This window comes from Panicum virgatum, chromosome 9N (assembly GCF_016808335.1).
Source record: "Panicum virgatum strain AP13 chromosome 9N, P.virgatum_v5, whole genome shotgun sequence".
NCBI classification, from domain to species: Eukaryota; Viridiplantae; Streptophyta; class Magnoliopsida; order Poales; family Poaceae; genus Panicum; species Panicum virgatum.
The window spans coordinates 42190489-42207039 of record NC_053153.1 but is presented as its reverse complement, the minus strand read 5'-3'; the positions used below and the strand labels follow the sequence as shown (position 1 = coordinate 42207039).

The 16551-nt window shown below is 46.4% G+C and overlaps 1 non-coding gene across 1 annotated transcript; it reads right to left on the bottom strand.

Annotated features, from left to right (window-relative positions):
• Positions 1-15199: 15199 nt before the first annotated feature.
• Positions 15200-15336, bottom strand: LOC120693662. The gene has a single exon (XR_005683118.1). It is a non-coding gene; the product is annotated as a small nucleolar RNA Z247 (small nucleolar RNA).
• Between the last annotated feature and the right edge of the window lie 1215 nt (positions 15337-16551).

Sequence of the window (16551 nt, the reverse complement as noted above, 5' to 3'; positions counted from 1 at the left end):
AGTTATGTTAATTGCCTGGCTTTGGTTAAACTGACACCAGAGGTGTCACAGAGGAGGCGCCACGGTGCTGAAAGTGAAAGTGGCCATCGAACTCGCCGATGAACTCGCCGAGTCCCCTACCTGGCATGCCAGCTGTCGATGTTTACAGCCAAGCCTGCTCAGGGATACCCTTAGCAGTAGGGTTTGTAGGTAGGGATCGACGGCTCTGGAACTCGATGGTGCAAGGAACACGAAGATTTAGACAGGTTTGGGTCATGAGTTGCGTAATACCCTATGTCCTATGTGGTGGTTTGTATTGCCTTAGGTGTAGATGTGTTTCGAGGGGGTCCCTGTCCGCCCTTATATATCCGGGGGGACAGGGTTACATGAAAGTCCTTCTACAACACGATCGGGTAGTTTCCTTGTACTGCAGCTAGTACTACGCCTATTCGGGTAGTTACAAAAGAGGTAAGGTACATCTATGAGCTATCCCTTACTCTAGAACATTTTAGGCCTATGAGCAGTCCCGCTATCCCGGGTCTGACTGGAAGTGTTGATAATCGAAGAAGACTGGCGGATTCAGTTCATCAACTTCATCAGGGAGTTCAAACTTCCACCACATGTTGATGCCAAGAGTGCTGAAGCAGCACGCATCATCAGGCGAAGCAAAGGTTTCATCCTCGTCGGCGACAACCTGTATAAGCGCTCCGCCTCCGGCATCCTTATGAAGTGTGTTACCCTCGAAGAAGGCAAGGATATCCTCAGGGAAATTCACGAAGGAGTCTGCGGCAATCATGCTGCATCAAGGACACTAGTCGGCAAGGCCTACAGATCAGGTTCCTTCTGGCCAACTGTTGTGTAAGACGTAGAAGACCTCGTTAGAAGATGCCCTAGCTGCCAATTCTTTGGCAAGAAGACTCATGTTCTAGCACACGACTTGATTACAATCCCTCCATCATGGCCGTTCGCTTGCTGAAGTCTGGACATGATTGGACCTCTCACCATAGCTCTAGGAGGATTCAACCATGTGCTGGTAGCAGTTGACAAGTTTACCAAGTGGATCGAGTACAAGCCCATTGTCAAGATCTCATCAGATAGAGCAGTGGATTTCATTTTTGACATCATACATCAGTTTGGTTTCCCCCACACTATTATCACAGATCTGGGTTCTAACTTTAGCTCGCAGTCTTTTTGGGATTTCTATGAGAATTCTTGCATAGAGGTCAAAAATGCTTTAGTGGCTCATCCTCGAGCAAATGGTCAAGTGGAACGCATCAATGGCTTAGTACTCGATGGCTTGAAAAAGAGACTCTACGACGCCAACTCCAAAAAGGGTGGCAAGTGGATCCAAGAACTACCCCATGTGGTCTGGGGGCTGCGAACGCAGCCCAGCAAAGCAACTGGACAATCTCCTTTCTTCCTTACATATGGATCAAAGGCTATTACCCGCAGATATCATGTGGAAATACCCAAGAGTAGAAGCGTATCAAGAAGGAGAAGCAGATGGAGCTCGACAACTTGAGTTGGACTCAGTCGAAGAAGCCAGGGTCAATGCTTTGACCCAGTCAGCTAGATATCTTCAAGGAGTCAGACGCTATCATGACCGCAACATCTAGCAAAGATCTTTCAACATAGGAGATCTAGTCCTACAACGAATTCAAGATGAAATAGGATTGCACAAGTTAAATTCCAGATGGGAGGGACCTTTCATAGTGTCTAAAGTTATAAGACCAGGATCATACAGAATAACCGATGCTGAAGGTAATGAGGTACCTGTTGGCGGTCGATAACGATGGTTTTCACCGCCAATGCTCCGCCTGATTTCATGAAATGTAGGCCTCAACCATGCCATAACTATTACTACTATTGAGTTCCACAAGTTTTGGTGTTTATTTGATCTCAGGGACGACATATCCAAATTTGACCCAAAACGGACGCTGTTTGGACCGGAAGGCCCGAATCCGGCCGTCCGACATACTTTCAGTGGAATCTTGGAATGAGACTTTACCAAAGTCACATAGATGGAGAATCCAAGCCATCCCAATGGGCTATATCAAGAAATGCACAACTTGGACCCGGAAGGCTTGGACACATATCCAAAAGAGATGCCAACCTGGGCCATGATCAAGTATTCAACATACACCCTATCCAAGATTGATCCATGGCCAGAGAGGAGCGTGTCAGTGCAACGAAGGACCGAGAGGCCACCAGAGGCAGGCCGCCCAGCCCTAAGGAGGCCGCTCGGCCCAAAAGAACGTCGGTTGATCAAACCACCTGAAGAACCGACTCCTGGAGGAGATCAGGACCGTCCCACGGAAAGGCGGTGCCATGTGGTGGCAGGGGTAGGCCGGCCGGCCTAGGCCAGGCCGCCCGGCCCTACTCTGCAGCCTCTATTGTCCAGCCTTCATGTGAAGATCAAGCACCGCCTCCTCTGCTGCGTACAACTGGCGCTACTTGAAATAACCGTCAAGAACCGACCTTGGCACACTATAAATAGGACCCCCTCACCTCACTTGTAACACACACCTTGGGAGCTTGATTGCCTCACAATTTCAATTCATCCTTAGTAGAATAGGGAGAGTGTGAGGCGAGAGCTTTGGCGGAAGCTGGGCTAAAGGGGTGGAGTCGAGTTCTCTCGACCTTGCCCCATCTTGTACCCACCTCGGGGGAATTCTTATAATCAAGTAAGTTTTCCTCGCTTGTCATTAGTTCCTCGCTAGTTTACTTTTTACTTAAGTTACTTGCTTAGTTACTCTCTTTGATCTATGGGATCCCTTGTCTGTGTGGATAGCAAGTTCTGTCCATTTGGGGTTTCTTCTTGCCTTAGCGCGAGGCGGAAGTCAGTGACTCCATAGTTTAGGCGTGGTTCCTAGGCTTGGTAGTTACCTTGGGTTGTGTTGCACCCCACCGTACCGCAGTGGTAGGCGTCAAGTGGTGACAGCCTTGTCCATCCCTAGTAGTCCACCACGTTCGGGTGTTTTCATAGCAGTAGAATTGCCGAAAGTATGTTGGGCCCCTTCTCATGTCTTTCTGAGCCCTTCGCTTAGGCCGCCAAAACAGATCAAGTTAGTAGCTTCTCAAGTTATCTTAGTAATTAGAATTCTATCTAGAGATAAGCCCTCTACCCTCATACCTCTGCTCCCAGCGGGTCCGGTTGAATCGCTCCAGACCACTAGTCAAATCTTATCGTTCCTTGGATTCGATATCCCAGGCTTACTCACCTGGTGAAAGCTACAATCGGTCTCTGTGCGCTTGCGGAGTAATTCGTTAGGCTAAGGAGTGCCAACAGTACCCAGTTCCTGGAATATCGAGCACTTACGCAGGTTTTATCCTCGATTCAAGTTTTATGGTGGTGTCAGTTGATCTCTTTAATAAATCAAGGGTTTCTATCAACTTTTTGACTACATTAAAGGCAGTTATCAACCTGACAGCATCACATTGGACTACTTTCTAATGGGTTTTTTCAACCAGGGTAATCTCTACAGATTCATACCGACCTGGATAACCCAATATGGATAACTTACATAGTTTTTCTATTGGGCTAACCTATCAAGGTTCATCTGAACAGGATAACTATACAAGCCACATCCTTGTCCTTAGCATAGGACACAACCTACTCGTTGGCTCGAGAAGGTCTATGGATACCTTTACTAGTTTGTCCAACTTGGGTAACTCGACGGGGTTCATCCTAACAGGTCAACTATAAAGATAACTCCAGCCTTGTGTTAAAGCCACAACTACTCGCTCGCTCAAGTACATTTTGGATACTATTAAAAATTCGTCCTACTGGGGTAACCCGACGGGGTCCATCCTAACTGGTCAATCTTAATAGTTACTCCAGTCTACATATTAGACACTCTACTCGCTCGCTCGAGTAGATTATGGATATCTCTATATATTTTGTTCTATCTGGATAATATGATGGGATTCATCCTAACTGATAAACTTGGAGGTTACTCCATAGGAACATTCTACTCGCTCGCTCAAGTAGTTTGTATTTCGACTACTTATCCTACGGTATCAGACCAAGCTTCTGAATACACACCAATAGGATAAAAGCAATACATACAAAGACAAGTCTTTACAAAGATCACAAGAGCTATTACAAGCATATTACTCTGCCAAGTTCTTCAAGATCTCCTCAGCAATCACCTCTGTGTCTTTACAATAGCCCTAGAAAGATTCTTCAGAGCAATCAGCGGCTATCCCCTTTGCTATGGGAGCTAAGTTATGCTAAGGCCAGTAAGACTTTACAATCCCAAGCATATGGGTAAGATAATTCTTGGAGGTTGCCATCATGAAGTTGAAAATCCTTTTGGGAGCTTCCTCTAAGCGATCCACCAGAGATTTACTACTCGATGCTTTCCCTTCAGAATATACCATGTCCACAATGACTTGAGCTGCAGCTACTAGTCGAGCTTGATCACTTGAAGAACCTGAGACAAGGACATTTCAGTGAATATGCAATTATTGGCAAAATATTATCAACTAAAGATTCAAGTACTTATAGGATTGGGCAATTTGCAGTTGTTCTTGGAGCTTGGTTTTCTCTTCTTCAAGGCTCTTGATCTGCTGTTTCATCTTATAAAGCTCTCGCTTATGTTCACAGTTAGCTCCATAAAGCTTGTTCCGAGCAGCGAGAGCTTCATCAAGACGCTTGGCAATTTCTGCATTTTGCTGGGCCAAGGTTTTTTGATTGTCAACGGTCTGATACAAAGCTTGAGACTTCAAGAAGGACTGATTGGCAACATCCTACAAGTGCAACAGACGATGTCAGATATTATAAAACTACTAGACATCAGCAAAGATAACAATAGAAATCTTACCTTGGTAAATTTGAAGCTCCATTGCATATAATTTGCAAGCTTCTTCACATTTTCCACAGACAGCAGTGGATCGTCAAAGAGTTCTTTTCCCAACTCCTCTTGAGCAGACTGAGGTAGAGACTGGAAGGGTACTACTCGCACAGTGGGATTTTCTGATCCTCCAGCCACACCATCACCAGTATTAGCTGCAGATGGGGAAGATTTCTTTACTTCTCGAGTAGACTCCTTTGACGTTCCAGATGTGCCTGTTTCTTGACAAGCTGCAGCAGCAGAGTTCTCGATCAGCCCAATTATTGGTGACTTGGGGGCTCATCGGCTAGTTGACTTTGGGTCGCTCTGCACCCAGTTACGGATGTTTTGGATTTGATCTTTCTCATGCGTAGGAAGATATTGGATCCTGAACAAGCCAAATTCAGCACAAGGCAGTATGAGGCTAAATTGAATCTAATGGAGAAAGTAAGTTTCTTACTGGCCACTGTCGGGTCGGTATGCTTTCCTCCGCAATAGAGATCCAGGAGCTGCTTTACACTTCTTATCGCCACCAGAATGGGCGGCATCATCTGAAGACGGAGGCATGTAGTACTATGTCTTATAATTCTTCTGCAAAAAGAGGATTCATCATAATAGCAAAAGGCTTACTTACAAGTACTCGAGGATGCTTATTGACACTTACCAAGTATTCTCGGGTGGATTGACTACCGAGAGGAGTGCTCATAGCACAAAAGAGTTGTCGAAGTGGTCGAGTACTTTGCAGCACCTTCTGACTACCTCAGCACGAGACATTGCCTCTGGAGTAAACATGGTAGGATCTTTCATGCCTTCATACCTGAAGGTAGGATGCCTCCGACGCTGCAGAGGCTGAATCCGACGACTCACGAAGGAAAACACCACATGGTCTCCAGTGATTCCTTTCTCCTTCAATTTTGCAATAGCGTTAAGAAGGCATGTTACTTGGCCACCACCAGGTCCAGTACTCGACCAGCATGCTTGGACTTGGGGGGCGCCAGGAGTTCTCTCAGGAAGTGGAGACTCAAAGTTCCCGACATGAAACCAGGAACTTTTCCACTCGACTCCTTTACCAGCTGGTTTATAAGATAAGTACTTGTCTCGGGTCTCAGGACAAAGTACTAATTCACACCCACCGACGACAGCAGGTTTGCTAGCATTCGGAATGGGTACAAGGGTGAAGAAATACTGGAAAATATGGAAATGAGGGAGGATGCCAAGGAATGCTTCACAAAAATGGGTGAATATGGAAAGATGCAAAATGGATTGTGGGGTAAGATGATGCAATCGAATTCCCCAGAATTGAAGAAGAGCAAGGAAGAATTCTAAGACAGGCATTGATAGACCACGTTCTGTGAAATCGCGGAACATGACGGTTTCCAATGTACCTTCGAATGGGTACTCTTCCCCTTCAGTAGGACGCCACAAGATCACAGCTTGACTCTGGACCAGCCCCATAGTCTCCAGTTCTTGCACAGCTGCTTTGGACATCTTGCTCTTTTGCTAGCCCGTGGAGAGATCAGCAACTTCCTCGTCATCAATCTTGGACTTGTTCTTCTTGGGAGCCATCTCAGTGCCACAAGCTATGATCTTAGCTCGGGGGCTACGAGAGGGGCTAATGGACAGAGAACTGAGAAGGCAAAAGCTTGGGAAGTTTGGATCTAAAAATGGTGGCGGCCAGGAATCAAGGGGTAAAAACCCTAAAAGTTACCGCACGAGTTAATAAGGGTCTGAATGGCAATCTCGTGAATACTTGGAAGACCAACGGTTATTGTCTATTCTGAGCAGTTCTTGAAAATTGGGATATGATCATTTGCCACGAGTTTTTGATCCTTAAATCTAAATTTAAAGAGTTCGAATTCAAGGCTCGGGGCTGTGGGATATGTGAATCAAAGATTTATTTTTCAAATTTTTTGGAAAATAAGAAGAAAATGACTGAAGTGACCCTCAGCCTGATTCTGCAATTCAACCCAAGGCTTGGGGGCTACTCCATATGGAGCGCGAGTACTTCGCGCACCATATATGATCAAGATTTCGAGGCTTGATGTAACACCCTAATTTAAATTTCAGCCTTTATTAATAAATTTAATTGGTTTTATTTAATTTTCTAAGGTTTATTGTGTTAGACTTGCATTTAATTTAAATTTTTGTTCTATAAGTAATTAAAATTTGTCTAAGTTTAAAAATTTGTTATTGCATTCATGCTGGTGCATTGTTCTTTTTGCCTGAGTGCTAGGTTTGAATTCAAATTGGAATTTGAATTCAATTAGAATTTGAGTGGTTTGAATTAGAAATAGAAAAGAGAAGTGAACAGGAGATATAAAAGAGAGAACCCAGCCCAGCTTGGTTCCAAACCCAACCCTTGAAGCCCAGCCCGCGGTCTCCCTCTCCATCCGGCCCAAACCCTCATCCCACTCCTAGGCCCAGCTCCTCTCCCCGCCTCCCGTTCGGCCCGCACGCCACGCATGGCTCGCCTGCGCGTCGCGCCCCGGCCTGCCCCGCATGGCCCACTCTCACCGCGTCGCCGCTCTCCCGCTGACCCGGTGGACCCACGCGTCAGCTCCGTCTCCTCCGCCTCCGCGCAGCGCAGCAACGGCTGCCCCGCAATCCACGCCGGGATCATGACGGGCACGCCTCCCCGAGATCCTCGGCGCCTCCTTTAAACCCCCACGACCCCCCTGCACCTCTCCCATCTAGCAGCGCGCCGCCACTAACCCTAGCACACCGCCACCACCTCGCTCCGCCGCGCAGACCTCCCTGCGCCGCCGCAGACCGGCCACGCCACCGCCTCCCAGGTCTTGCAAACCACCGCAACCGCCCCACCTCGACGTCCAGAAGCTCTCCGAGCCACCTGATTGAAGAATCGACCCGAGCTTCCCCGGAATCGCGCCCGAGCCCCAACTCCGGTAAATTCTGAATTCACCGGAATTTCTCGCCTCCGGTGATGATCAGGTCGCCCTGAACACCGCTACCCCTTTGCAGTACCCGCGCGGGCCTCCTCGACGCACCTGCAGACCCGGAGACACCCTACAGCGGTTCACCCACGAGCTTCTTCCCCGACTCCGACCGTGCGCCGCCGCCAAGCTTTGTCGCCGCGACTCCTGCCCGACGCCTCTGCTCGATTTGAACCCCGGTGAGCACCAACCCTATCTCCCGTTCCTTTTGCACGTAGTTCTGTAGATCATAGCCCCCCTGCAGAGGCCGGAACGGCGCGCACCGCCACTCCGTCGCCGCCCGCGCCGTGGCGAGCATCCTGCAGGCCAACCCAGTCCCGCACATCCCTAACTCGGACTTGTCCTTGCTCCACTGAGACTCCACGAGCCTTTTTCACCCACAACCGAACCCCGAGACGACCTGCATGCCCCGCGCCAGCGATGCGCTGCCGTGCAGTCCGCCCCTCGCCATGGCAAGCCCTGTCCAAGCATGGGAGCCCTGTTCTAGGTGCACAGGTGGATTATGCGTGGTGCGTAGATCCTCCCTGGCCAAGATCCGCTCGTTTTTGAGCCCGGTAGCGCCGTTTTGACTTTCACCGGCGGGCTCGCCGCCGAGGAGCAGAGTTCCGGCGAGCCGCGCCGCCGCCCAGCGCGCCCGAACCATGAGATCCGTCCGATCAGGAGTGTGCGGCCACGATTAGATCCAAGCCCATCTTTTCCGAGCCACTGGATCTCGATCTAACGGCCTTAATCCAAGGATACCGGTTCGCTGTGGCGGTTGTGCATAAGAGCCCCTGTCTTTGATGGATATCAACCCGCAGTCCAGGACTGAGTAAAACTATTTCTAGTTTGGTCCAGATTTTTTACGTGGACCCCCCTGAACTTTCCCAGAATAGAACCCACCGTCCTGACTTGTTCTTTTACGAGTTAGACCCCAGAGTTTTAGTTTAATTACGTTTTAGCCCTCAGTTTTTGCAGAAAGCCGCCTGGAACTTAGTTTTTCTCGCAGATAAGCCCCTAGATCTTGTTTTAGCTCTAGTTTATGTGTTTTAGCTCCGTTTTAGGTGTTCTTTATATCCACGGGATCGTTGTAATGCATAGACTAGTTTTAGACTAGTTTAGTGTGCTGTTTCTATGTATTGATGTACTGTTTCTTAGTTTTTGTTAGTGTTTGCTTGTATGCTTATTGTTGTGCCTTGTTTTGGCCATGTGTTCGTGAGTAGACGCTGATCCATCTGAGGAGCCCCAGTACCAGTACCAGGAGCAGCCATCTTCCGAGCACTTTGAGCAGCAGCAGGAGCAGTACGAGGAAGGCATGTGTAACATGAACAACCTATCATCTTTAAATACAATTTCATACTGCATTTTAATACTGTATGCCTATAAGGATTTCCTAGCCACTTTATATCCTTTATACATACCTTTGGGTTGCATTTTGGTTAGTTGAGCTAGGTTGCTGCGCTATAACACATTCTGGTCCTTTTTAATTAAATTGATTAATGGTTTACTTGAATTTAATTCTGAGAGTGGCCCTCTGTGTGGATGAGTGGCTCACGTCTCGTTAAAAGATGGTTTTTGTAGAAACATGGTTTAGGGGGCCAGCACGGTGCTTAGTGCTTGGTTGACCACTCTCCATAAGGACCGGTTCATAGAGCGACAACCTGGGACAACAGCGCTACCACAAGGCTAGAATGGGATAGACTTGGCTTACTAATTAGGTCTTTTTGGTTTGGAGTAACTTACCTGCGGGGCAAGAGTAGTAAGCTTCAATGGTCCCTGCTCCTCCGGCTTGGTCTGTGCTTGGATTGCGCTCCTGTGCTTGTACCCCCGGAGGTGGGCCCCATCATCGCTGATCTAACTCTTCGCGGTTACGCCTTACCAACGAGATTCTTTGTGACGGCCTCGTAGTGAGTCGCTAGTCATCTCACCTAAGGAAGTGTGATGAACCTCTAGCGTAGCTCACGACTTGTGGGTAAAGATGTGCAACTTCTGCAGAGTGTAAAACTGGTATACTAGCCGTGCTCACGGTTATGAGCGGCCCAGATCCTCCTTTTGATTAGTGGGGTTGTCTCCTTCCGACGAGGGAGGTGCCTCTCGGGGTTACCTTGGTTTGGTTTGGTTTGGTTCTCAGTAGTATCATGATTAAATTTGACTAATTACTATGTAACTGGGTTAATGGTAATTCATCAACTGGTAGTAATTAGTTTTAATAAAATTTTGCCAAGATTAAAAGCTAATGCAGTTGAGTCAGCCAACCTTAGAGCCTCATAGTTTGTGTTATACTTGTTGAGTACAAGTTGTGTACTCACTCTTGCCTCTTCTCTACTTTTTCCTCTTGGCTACGCTACTGCTGCTCAGTTCCTGCCGACACGAGGGAGTTCGCTCAGCGCTACCAGGACTACGAGGACTTCTAGGCGTTCGTCTCCCAGTCGACGTCCCTGTGGCGCCCTGCTTCAGCTTCGGAGAGTCTTTATCGTATTTTGTACTTTGCTTCCGCTGTATCAGACATTTTGTCATTAATGTAATAAATAACATTCGTATTTCGATTTATTATGTCTTATTCGTGATATGTGCTGTGATATACTATTCATTCTGTTGTATATACGTGTGACTTGATCCTGGCACGTATATGATTGCTCGGTTTATGTCCTTTTATAAACCGGGTGTTACACTTGAGCACCTCACAGCCTCGGAGCAACCGAAGGTACTTGGAAGACTACTTGACATATCTGAAGGAAGGCCTGGAAGTAATCAGGAGGATGTTCTGACTACTCGAAGTATTCGAAGATTCCTTGCCAAGTACTTGACGCCTGTAGGACTCGGCTATGAAGAGCTCGGGGGCTTGTTAGACCTGGGGCAGCGAGACTGCTTATTGGCATAGAATGTTCTAGAGTAAGGGATAGCTTATGGATGTACCTTACCTCTCTTGTATCTACCCGAATAGGCGCAGAACTTGCTACAGTACAAGGAACCTACCTGACCGTGTTGTAGTAGGACTCGGTTAGGACTTTCCATGTAACCCTGTCCCCTCGGATATATAAGGGTGGGCAGGGACCCCCTCAAAACACATCAACACCTAAGGCAATACAAACAACCACATAGGACGTAGGGTATTACGCAACTCACAGCCTGAACCTGCCTAAATCTTTATGTTCCTTGTACCATCGAGTTCCAAAGCAGTCGATCCCTACCTAAAAACCTACTACTAAGGGTATCCCTGAGCAGGCTTGGCGGTAGACACCGACAGTATGATATGTCCCTATATGAAGCTATAACAAACAGACAGATCATTTGTAGGGCAAGTTAAGCAAGCAGTGGTTATGCAGGGTAAAGTTTTTTTTGTAACGGTAAGTGTAAATAAGCTAAAATGGTGGTGTCGTACCTTTAAGTGCATCAATATATTCCTGTGAAAAATGTCCACACTTATGCTGACACATTGTAATAGTGGGAGCTAACGTCAAATAAGGCATCAGTTTATGTCCATCTTAGGAATTAAACGAAAGCTGGGAATTGAAAGAAATCAGAGGCACATATGGTGTAACCGACGCTCCTATCTTGAATGCATTCGGATTGCATGTTAATTAGGGTTGCCACATAGGCATCATGAGGTTTACATTGATAGGACTCCCTGAAGATATCTTTGGCCATAACTAACTAGAAAGATTTACATCAAGGAGGTTACAACAGATACAAGAGAATAAAACAACCTAGGCCAAAGATATCTATCGGTATCCTTTTGTTACAACCGCATTATCGAATACTCTCCCTCAATCTAATCTTCCTAGATTCAGATTGTGCTTGAATAGTTCCTGTTGTCGAACTGTAAGAGGTTTTGTAAACCCATATGCAACTTGTTCCTTTGTAGAAATATATTCAATATCAAGTAACTTCCGAGCCACCCTTTCTCTGACAAAATGATAATCTACCTCAATATGCTTAGTTCGAGCATGAAAAATAGGATTGGCTGAAAGATACTTAGCTCCAATATTATCACACCACAACTTAGCTGCTTTCGGCGCTTCTATTTTCAACTCAATCAATAATGTTTGAATCCACATAACTTCTGCAGTTGCATCCGCTACTGCCTTGTATTCAGCTTCAGTACTCGATCTTGATACTGTTGCTTGTTTTCTAGCACTCCAAGATACTAGATTTTTACCCAAGAAAATTACAAAGCCCCCAGTAGAACGTCTATCATCCAGACAACTTGCCCAATCTGCATCTGAAAAGGCGCTAACTAATATAGAAGAGGACTTGAAAATCTGCAAACCCACTTTAGCCATGAGTTTTAGATATCTCAATATCCTTTTTTACTGCTGCCCAGTGACTTGTAGTAGGTGCATGTAAAAATTGACAAACCTTGTTAACTGAGTATGAAATATCAGGTCTAGTAAGTGTAAGATATTGCAATGCCCCAACAACACTTCTATAATTTGTAGCATCACTAGACCCTAGTAAACTCCCTTCATGCAAGGAAAGTTTTTCAGAACTGGATAGTGGTGTAGACACAAGTTTGCAATCTTTCATGCCTACTCATTGTAGAACATCATTCACATTTTTTTCTTGAGTCAACAATATACCATTATGAATTTTGTTTACCTCTATCCCAAGGAAATAATGGAGCTCTCCAAGATCCTTTAATGCAAAGTCCTTGTTGAGATCGTTGAGCAACACAAGGACAGCACTGTGATGTGAACTCACCAATATAATGTCATCAACATACACAAGCATAAATACAGTAACTCCCCCTGAGTTATAGAAGAATAGCGATGTGTCAGCTTTTGAAGATTTAAACCCCAATTCTTGTAGCTTTGTACTCAATCTAGAATACCATGCTCTTGGAGCCTATTTAAGCCCATACAATGCCTTATCAAGCTTGCATATATAATCTGGTGATGACTTGTCTTCATATCCTGGAGGTTGTTTCATGTACACCTCCTTTTCTCGAAAACCATGGAGGAAAGCATTTTGTACATCTAATTGCCTCATGGCCCATCCTTTTGAAACAGCAAGAGACAAAACACTCTGATAGTGGTTGGCTTGACAACTGGACTAAATGTGTCCTCATAGTCAATCCCATACCTTTGTTTAAATCCCTTTGCCACCAATCTAGCCTTATATCTGTCTAGTCTTCCATCTACTTTCCTTTTTACTTTGTACACACATTTGCAATCAATAATATTGATGCCCTTTCTTGGTGGTACAAGATGCCATGTTTTATTTTTCATAAGCGCCATATACTCATTGTCCATGGCCTCATTCCAATCTTTATTTTCCAATGCTTCCTCTAGATATTGTTGTTCGCCTGATGAGGTAAAACACCCATACCTGATGGTGCCATTAGTGTAAGTGGCCGTGTAGCTTCTGCAGATTCTTGTTGTTCCACAGTCGCCAGATCCGAATCCGCAGCCGTGGAAGATCCCGCCGCTGCGTCAGCTGGAATCGATCCCCCGTCGCGCCGAACTGGGGAAGTGCACGTGGCAGGCGCGGGAGGACTCCCAGTGTGAGGCGGTGGCCCAGGGAGGACATGTGATGATGTGGTAGAGCAGATTGGTGCTGGACATCGACCGCGCGCGCAGGCAATCTGTCGGGCGATGCAGGCAGATTCGGCGGCGATCCTGAGGGCGATCCGGTGGGAGTTAGCGCCGGATCAGCTCCATGTTCCATGTCAGGAGCTCCAATTTCCTTTTATGAGGCGATTTTTGCACTGTTTTCACCTGAAATTTCACTAGTAACATCAGTAGAACCAGGAGAATTAAACATGCGGTCACCTATGTGTTCTTCCCCAGAAGGATTAAGAGAATGGGAAGGAAGAAGAGAAATTTCAGAATGCAACCGAGCTCCTGCATTGCTATGCAATTTGGAGAAAGGAAATTCATTTTCATCAAAGATAACATCCCTAGAGATGTAAACTCGGCCAGAGGTCACATCAAGGCACTTAAAACCTTTGTGATGAGGACTGTAACCAAGAAAGACACATTGTTTGGAATGAGAGGCAAGTTTCCACTGATTATAGGGATGGAGATTTGGCCAACAAGCACACCCAAAAACCTTGAGGAAGGAATAATCAGGAGTTTGTTCATAGAGGCGCTTGAATGGAGTCACAAACTAAAGGAGCTTGCTAGGTGTTCGGTTTATGAGATAGGTAGCCGAAACAAAAGCCTCATTTCAGAATTTAAGGGGCATGGATGCTTGAGCAAGAAGGGATAGGCCGACTTCATCTATGTGTCTATGCTTTCGTTCAACAGCTCCATTTTGCTGGTGTGCATGAGGACAAGAGACATGATGCATAATGCCAACATTTTGGAAGAAGGCATGAAGGGTTTGATACTCCCATCCCCAATTAGTTTGCATTGCAATCATCTTTCTGTTAAATATATGCTTGACTAGACTTTGGAACTCAGTGAATTTGCGAAAGACCTCAGATTTATACTTGAGCAAATAAATCCAAGTAAATTTACTATAATCATCAATGAAGCTCACATAGTACTTCTTTCCTCCAACAGAACTGGGTGCAGGCCCCCACACATCTGAATAAACAAGTTCCAAAGGAAATTTTGACACACTAGTCGACCGAGGGTAGGGCAACTGATGACTTTTGCCCTGCTGACACGCATCACACACTGATTCCCTATTCTCATCTACTGAACAGGGTAGATTATTGCTACTAACAACTTTGGTAACAATGGGATAAGCTGGGTGACCCAGACGACAATGCCACCGCTCAAGGGATGGCTTGATGACTCCATAGGCCTGCTTTATTGATTGTGTTGGAGAAAGTGGGTAGAGCCCCTTGTGACATCTCCCTCTAAGAATCGTGTTCTTCGTGGCCTGATCCTTAATAAGAAAATGATCAGAGTGAAACTCAAGGAAAGCAGAATTATCTTTAGCAAGATGATGAACAGAAACAAGATTTTTGGCTGCTTGAGGTACATGAAGAATATTGTTTAGATGCAAAGGTTTGGAGGGGGTTGGAACAATAGTATGACCAACATGTTTAATTTCCATACCTACACCGCTTGCTGTGTGGATATGATCTCCTCCCTTGTATTTTTCCCGGAAGGAGAGCTTCTCTAGATCACTTGTGACATGATCTGTGGTGCCCGTGTCGGTGTACCAGTTGGTGTCGACGGTGTAGAAGCTTGACGCAGTAGCAACAAGGCGCTCGTCGGGGGTGAAGTTCTCATCGTAGCGGTGCCAGCAGTCGACGGCCAGATGGCCCTTCTTGTAGCAGACTTGACAGCGAGGTCGGCTGTCCTTGCGAGCGCTGCCAGTTGTCGTTGGAGGTCTGCTGCTACTGCTGGTTACCACGGCCGCAGCCAAAGCCGCCACGGCCACGGTTTCCACGTCCACCAGGTGACCCACGCTCAGTGCCTCGGCCACCTGCCGAGCCTCCACGGCCTCTGTTGGCCGTGTTGGTGGAGGAGAGCGCCCCATCTTGTAGATCAAGGCGCATCTCGAAGCTAAGCAGCTGCGAGTAGACTTCAGAGCCTGTGATTGGTTCTTTATTTGTCACCATGGATGTGACCATGGGATAGTACTCCTGGTCGAGGCCGTTGAAGATGTAGGCGACGATACTCCTGGTCGAGGCCATTGAAGATGTAGGCGACGATTTCTTCATCATCTAGTGGCTTTCTAGTCGCTGCCATCTCATCACAGAGGGATTTGATCTTTGTAAAATATTCAACAATGGACAGGGTACCTTTCCTTGTGGTAGACAGCGCGAGGCGCACGTTCATGGAACGCGCCCGCGTCTTGGTGGTGAACATGTTTTCCACCGAGCTCCATGCCTAGAACGATGTTGTTGATCCATCAATCTGGGAGAGGAAGTCCTTGCCGACAGAGGTGAACATGAACCCGAGAACTTGTTGATTCCGGGCGAACCACTCATCATACTCAGGGTTAGGGACCTGGGTGGCCTTGCCGGCCGAGTCCTTACCCTCAACTTCAGATGGAGGAGCGACGGTCTTGCCATTGATGTACCCTTCCAAGCGTGCTCCCCGTATGGTGGAGAGAACTTGCGCCTTGCATAGCGCGTGGTTGCTCTTGCTTAGCTTCTCGGTGATCTGAACACAAAACAGCGGATTGGATGAACTCGAACTGGACTCCATTAACATGGAGGCTTTGATACCATGAAAGAAATCAGAGGCGCATATGGTGGAACCGACGCTCCTATCTTGGATGCGTTCGGATTGCGTATTAATTAGGGTAGCAACATAGGCATCATGAGGTTTACATTTATAGGACTCCCCGAAGATATCTTTGGCCATAACTAACTAGAGATATTTACATCAAGGAGGTTACAATAGATACAAGAAAATACAACAACCTAGGCCAAAGATATCTATCGGTATCCTTTTGTTACAACCGCATTATCTAATAGGAATGAGAAATCATGACATTGGTGGTTGGGGAATCTATAATGTATTTGAAAAAAAACAATTTTTTTGTTGCATATACTTTCTTTGTTTCCGGCGGCTTTCAGTCGGGTCAGAAAGTATGGGGTTGTAAATTGCAGGTGTGCCTTGAACGCAGCGGTTAATAAATATAAAGATTAGTAAACTTAGGAGCTGAGGTAAAAAGTAGGTTTTATATGAAGGGCAGGTATTTAGAACAAGGGATTACTGTCATTCGCATGACATTTAGGGACCTATTGTTCGGTGGACGAAGAGGAACTTGCATTGTCAAACGTGGATGAGTGGGTCATAGTTTATTTGGGTAACAAACGCTTCTGGTGATAAAATTAACAGGGTAAGCATAGATTTAACCCTACAAAAGTAGAGTTTGAATGTGTAAGGGGTAAAAGG